This window comes from Bidens hawaiensis, unplaced genomic scaffold (assembly GCF_021521415.1).
Source record: "Bidens hawaiensis isolate Kalapana, Puna unplaced genomic scaffold, B.hawaiensis_p1.1 tig00001521_1, whole genome shotgun sequence".
In the NCBI taxonomy this organism is placed as follows: domain Eukaryota; kingdom Viridiplantae; phylum Streptophyta; class Magnoliopsida; order Asterales; family Asteraceae; genus Bidens; species Bidens hawaiensis.
In genome coordinates, this window is record NW_027491087.1 from 4,211,968 (window position 1) to 4,218,713 (window position 6,746).

Below are 6,746 nucleotides of genomic sequence, written 5' to 3' on the forward strand. Positions count from 1 at the left end.
TATAAAGAGCAAAACATTCTTTCAAAAATTAAAATACATGAAGTGTAAATACAATGGGTGGTATCATAAAAATTAAATATACATGAACACTTAGGTGACATTTCGACCCGTTTACATTAAAATGAGCTGAACTGAGTGAGAGTCGTGGTTATTCGACACTGACCAGATCAAGAAGTTGACTTAAAAGTGAAGGGGCGAGAGAACCGATGAGCATCCTACATTTTCCTAAATCAGATTATAGAAAAAAAGTTTTTTAGTGTACGCACAATTGTAAATTGGTTTTATGTACAATTTTTGTACTTTTTTTTTCTTGTACAAATCTTGCAAAATGATTTAAAAACCATGTTGGGTCTGTTTTTAACCACTAATTGTTGTTATATGAAGATGATAATTAGTTAGATTTGTTTTTGACTAAGTTGGCCCGTTAAAGTATAAAATGTGACGAAATATATTGGGAAAACATAACAATTAACTTACCTCATTGAGACCTCATATCATTGGATGATAAAAGTCATAAAACCAACAAATACATGTTTAAACCGTATATTAACATTAAATCGAAATCGAGGATTTGGGAATAGAAATAACTAACCATATTAATTCGAGCACTAAATAATGAAGAGATGTAGATACAAATCTTATATTGAAGATGTAATCAAATGAGCTGATAACGATGACGATTTCCAAATGATTTCAGTTATGAATCGATGGCGAATGATGTTGATGATTGAGCATAAATGATTCTGTAAAGAAAAATTATGGCTAGTTTTATACTTTTAATCTTGAAAATGATGGTCAATTAAGATGATTGATACCTTTAATCTTGAAGACACTCAATTATTGAGATATGTGGAAAGCGATTGAGAGATTAAAGGAGGAACAATTGCATATGCCTATACATAGTTAACTTAATTCAAAACACCATAAAGTAATCATTAATTTAGGAGTAAAAAATAATCAAGACTTACCGTATTTTGATGCTTCTGGTGCAACGTGATGTATAGGCACGGATATTCAAACTCCTCAACTGAAAGATGATAAACAGGACATTATGTAATCCGATTCATCCATTCAAGATCATCCTTGGGTTTGCTTGCTTTGGGTGATTGTTTGCTTCAGTCTCATCGGCATAATTATGGCTCTTTGAATAAAAACGACAATTCAACATGCCAGCATGTAAAAAGTTTACTCGTTTAGAAGTTGTACACCAAACCCCACTTCATAAACTATTTAAACATAAAGATTTCGACCAATGAATGGTCATTTTTACACAATGTTCTTTAAAATATGTATATGCACGCCAACTGTTTGAGCCAATAAAAGCAAAATTATATGAAAAAAATTGTACAAACTGAACATTAAAGCAAAATCAAGGTTTAAAATAAATTGAACATGGGGACAACGAATTCATCAACGATACGTCTCCTCCAACGAAAATAACAATTAAAGCAAAATAAACATAAAAACAAAATTAAAATCGGAACCCTAACATAGCAGCAAACATATACAAAATTAAATGTAAATCACTGAAAAACAATTAGAAAGAAAAGAATTGTATACCTAAGTCGCCGGCGGATCGAGGAGATGTGGATGATGATGATGACATGCGGTGATAACAATCGGTTTGTTTGGGTTTTTGAAACATATTGATGCAAGGATTATGACACGGTTGTTCAGGTTTGAGGGATCTGGCTGTTTAGGAAAAGGGGGGTAATAATGGTTTAGGGTTTCTGAAACTGAAACATCACGATGAAGGATGATGAGATTCGGGTTATAACTTCAAAAAAGGGGAGTGAGTGATAACTGATAAAGGATTCAGAAGAGACGCGGGATTTTGAGAATGAGGATGGGGTAGGAATAGGACACGTGGCAAAGAAAACCTTTGTTTATTAAGCAGTATAGATATATATTGCAAACATTTATCACAACACAAATAGCATAACCAAAAGGCAATGAAAACAACAAAGACCAAAAACATGGTTAGATCATTCTAATTAAATAATTTAGCCCTTTTGTAAGTAAAGCCATTTACAACACCCGGAAACGTGCATCTTCTGCTCGATAGCCCTGCATTTAACACCTAACCTATTCAAAGATATGTTGATTTCTTATGATACGGTTCACTAACTCTGTCTCAATCATCAAGATTATTATTTTAGATTCCTGAGTCATGCTACTATCATAAGTTTTTGCATCTCCCCTGTAGCCTCTGCAAGTTGCATGCTTAATTGCATGTAGTGTGTATCCATTTAACTCAACTCAGTTTCCACATTTACATATTTACCCTTGATTTTGAATGTGTCGTTGAACAAATCATTGATGTCTCTGAGGCTTCTAAATATTGCTTCTTTACTGTGTTGTTTAAGAAAATAATTGCAAAGACTTAGAATATTATCATGTTTGATCATAATGACAAAAGTACCATTATTCAGCATAAGTGCTCCTGTACCCGCAAGCTCAATCTTTAGCGGCAAACTATGAATTAGAACAATAACTTCTAGGGCCACATTAAACAGGTGGTTTTCGCGGGTCGACACAACTATTTATTAATTATTAATAAAATATAAATTTAAAAGCTTAATAGCATTCGAATCCTCTATAATTGCAAATCGAAGGATAAAACCAAATAATTGAAATAAAAAAACAGTATTTTTGTATGAAAAGAGCAACTTTAGCCTATAACAAGTTGGCACCTTATTAAAAGTAATTTAAGGGGGTTTGGGTAGTCTGGCCTTTTTGGCTAGAAACTGTTATAGATGAAGCCTAATGAACACTTTGGTTTTTGGTGGGCTAAAAGTAGTTTGGAGTATATGGGTGGCAATTTGATTCAATAATTTTTGAAAAGGTATAAAATTTGGTTTATACAAACATACCATGGTGTGTAATTCAAAAGCTAACTCTGTTGGAGGCTCTCACTAGGAGCAGGCTTCCTGACCTCATACAAGCTCCATGGGCAACAACCCGGTTAAAGAAGCACTATCAGAATGACATACGCACACATTTGACCCGGTTAAATAAACACAATCGGAAATAATTGCAGCCTAAACTAAACTTTCTTTTATATTCCTAAATTGCCCTTATACTAACAAAAATAATAGAACGTTCTGCATACATATTACCGAAAAACAAGCATCCCGTTTATAATCTTTTGTGAAACCTTTAGCAAATTCCAACACATGCAGTTTGACTTGTTAAAATTCCTATATTACCCTTACACAACAAACAACCTGTTTGAACTTTGATCCATTGGCAAGCAGATCTGATTTGTAATTAATTTCCTAAATTTCCCCTAACACCAAATCTTACCCGTTTCAGATTTAACAAAACAAGCCGTTTCAAAATTAATACGAAATAAAATTCGGAGCTTTGGACTAAGCCTGAGACAACTTGTTCTGGTTCGAGGTTAATCTAGACTCAACTTCTTTAATCCAAAATTACCCGTGCAACCAATCTGCAGTTTGCACTATGACCCACTAAACAAGTTGTAATTTTTAAAACTAAATATACTTACAAATATTACGATCCGATCCACTTTTATACGACCAGTTTTTGGTATAAACCGACCGTCTGCAAGTGTGTATAGCTTTCAAAACTCCCCGACCTAATGTTAAATAACAAAACCAACCGTAAAACCAAATCGATGACCGGTTTGGACGGTTTTGTAATTTCAAACCAAACCACGAGCACCCCTAGTTCAAATGTATAGTTTACCTTAAGAAATGAAGCAAAGTAGCCACATGAAGGGTAAAAAGAAACTTCACCTGGTTGAAATCCCTGAATTTAGAAAGGGCAAATTCATGAATCTGCAAATGAAATCACCAGGAAATGTTCTTACAATTGTCGGCAACCAAAACAATTATAACGAACCTTGATAATTAATCAATAATGTTAAAAACCTAATAAACAAACACCTTCGCATTTAAGGTGCTGAATTAAAGGAGCAATGGAATGAGAGTGAATGTGTTTAATGTCGCCGAAGATTAGTTGTAACGTGGTTTGAGGATGAACCGGAACTTTGCCGGCGGATATTGTCACACCCCCATCTTAGGGCCTAGGAGTGCGACCAACAGTTGGCACCACAATTGTAAATAAATCAGAGTTACGTTGTAAGCGGAAGACTTTATAAAACTCTAAGGATCAAAATGTAACATATATATATATATATATATTTATATATTCAAAAGACTGGGATTATAAAATTACCTGTTTAAGTTATAACAAAAGTATTATTTGTTTTACATGACAAACCACCATTTAAGTTTTCACAAAACAAATCCGAGCCATCGGGTATTCATAGCACTTCGTTCCTCCAAGCGCTAACTTTGTTCACCTGCAAAATGTAAATAAAATACGTTAGCAACGAATGCTAGTGAACACGCTGACGCTAAAAATATTTTCTTTTACTTTATTACCCCTCGAGACTACGCCTGCCTCGGCCCAACGTGGCTTAGGAATAACAAAGTTAAAACAACACATTTATATACTCGAGCCTCTACATTAGGTCACCTCAGCAAACACCGCATCGTTCGACTTAGTTAAGTACCCGTAAGTATACACATGGTCGTGCTTCCTATAGGAAAGCGTCCTACGACCAAGCGTGGTGCGATGTGCCCACCGCGTACTACCACATATGTAAGGATCCAGACACACATATACTACAGCCTGAGGGCTAGGCTTATACTCTTATTTATAACGGTTTTAGGAACACGTAGTTCCTTGTAAACAATATTCATATAACATGTTTGACTAGTTTGAAAACAAGTTTGTAAAAGTTTGGGGGCGTATTCACTTTATCGCTTTGGGATCGGCTTCAAACACCGTCCGAGGGTCTTTCCCTTGCTATCTCGCACCTATAGTACGAGTATAACCATTTGTTAGTCGGATATACAATCCGGCTTAAGACCTTTAGTCTTATTTTATAAACCTTACCTCGATGAACCTTTAGTTCATAAATCTATTTTACTTGAAAACCTTTAGTTTAAAATTAATTATAAACCTTTAGTTTATTTATAAAATCCGGCGTTTCTTCTTCTCCAAGAAACGTATTCTTTTTTTTTTTCTTTTATTATTTAGGAATAACTATTATTACTTAAATAATATTTCCATAACAAAGAATAATGTATATTTACACACATATATATTTATCAACTTTTCATAATTCTATCTTTTATTATTTTCTTTGTTATGTTTATTTCTTTTTATCAAGGTATCGAATATAACCTTGACTAAAGGCTTAAGCCTTTAATATAATATTATATTAAATTCATTTGTCGTTACGCCTAACCTTGTTGGCGTTTTAGAAACCCTAGGAACTTGAGCAGCACTCCGACGCCACTTGATCAACGTCCGTTCTTGTTGCCAAATGTTAACACCAATCTTTAACACTCGTTGGCATGCTTCTCGAGACTCATCGCCATGATAACAAACGCCTTCTTGGTTGTATGTGGGTGGAGGGTGGCACGAACTTTGAGGAAACGTCGACACGGAAAACGAGGATCGGGACACGCTTATCGAGGAATTATGCCACGCTTATCGAGGTGGATTGAGTATGTGATTATGGTATTGTAGAGAGATGTTAGAGAGAGAAAGTTGTACTGAAATTGGGTGTGTGAAATGAAGATCTCAGACCTTCTATTTATAGAAAATTTTTGGGGTCCCATCGCAGTAAGCGATGGTTTCCTAGCCAGGCCCGTCGCGTATCGCGACGTAGGCTTTCTGCGTCACCACGTAGACCTACACGTGGCAGGCGTTGTGCCGCGTGGAGACACGTGGAGGACGTGGTGACACGTGGTGGCAGACGATGCCATCGTGTGACACGTGGCACACGTGTAACAACATGTCAGACCACGTCATCGCGATACGCGATGACGTTGGTTCAACAGTGATTGCGTATCGCTGTTGACCCTTCCAGAAGATTTGACCAAGCCCCATCGCGATACGCGATGGCTTGTCTTTTGTCTCGTCGCGTATCGCGAGAGGACAACAAATCAGAATTTTCATTTTTAACCTTGGAGTTTGGAATTTGGCATAATTGATCCCTAGACTTTGAAAACTTGACATTTTTGGCTCAAAATTTCCGTGATGTTACAAATATGTGCAATTAATATAACTTCGTCTCCCTTTATATAGGTTAAATTACCATTTTATCTATTTAAAATATTGTATATGTTATATAGATATGGATATAGATATAAAATATAGATATAGATGATAGTGTTTTTCGTTCTACTATATGCCAAGAATTTATATTATGATTAAACGTTAGGCACTAAATAAAGGAGCGGCATGGTTGGTTATTTCGCATTTATAGTAGATATCATATCTCCTTCTCGATGTCTACGCCGTGTTATGTTGGTTTAAGTCATTAAACCACTTATTACATACATACATACATACATATATAGGGCCAGGTTAAAATAAGAAGTGAAGTGTATCTAAGAAGTGTAGGAAGTGATCTGGTGCATTGGATTATGTGATCTAATGGTTAAGATTCATTGTAGTGTTTTTTCGAGGTGTGTTTTATTTTAATACTTGTTTTATAACACTCTAGGGGCATAATCGTCATGTGCGTTATATTATATAAGGAAACATCATCAATATATAATTATCATTTTTTAATCTAAAATTAAAAACATCAAGAAGATCAAAAGAAATATTACAGTGTGTTTTAAATCAAATAATAATCAAAATTTAAAAACAACACCAAATTTTGATCCAGATTTAAAACACAACACTAAAAACACCAA

At 34.9% G+C, this 6,746-nt stretch overlaps 1 long non-coding RNA gene across 2 annotated transcripts; it reads right to left on the reverse strand.

The window, feature by feature from the left end:
* Nucleotides 1-217: 217 nt before the first annotated feature.
* Nucleotides 218-1,658, reverse strand: LOC143584486 (uncharacterized). Of its 2 annotated transcripts, XR_013144371.1 has the most exons (4): nt 1,561-1,658; nt 969-1,226; nt 816-893; nt 218-743 (listed from the first exon to the last, which is right to left on the reverse strand). It is a non-coding gene; the product is annotated as an uncharacterized LOC143584486 (long non-coding RNA). The 2 variants fall into 2 exon arrangements; XR_013144370.1 differs by lacking the exon at nt 1,561-1,658 and having other exon boundaries at nt 969-1,413.
* Nucleotides 1,659-6,746: the final 5,088 nt, after the last annotated feature.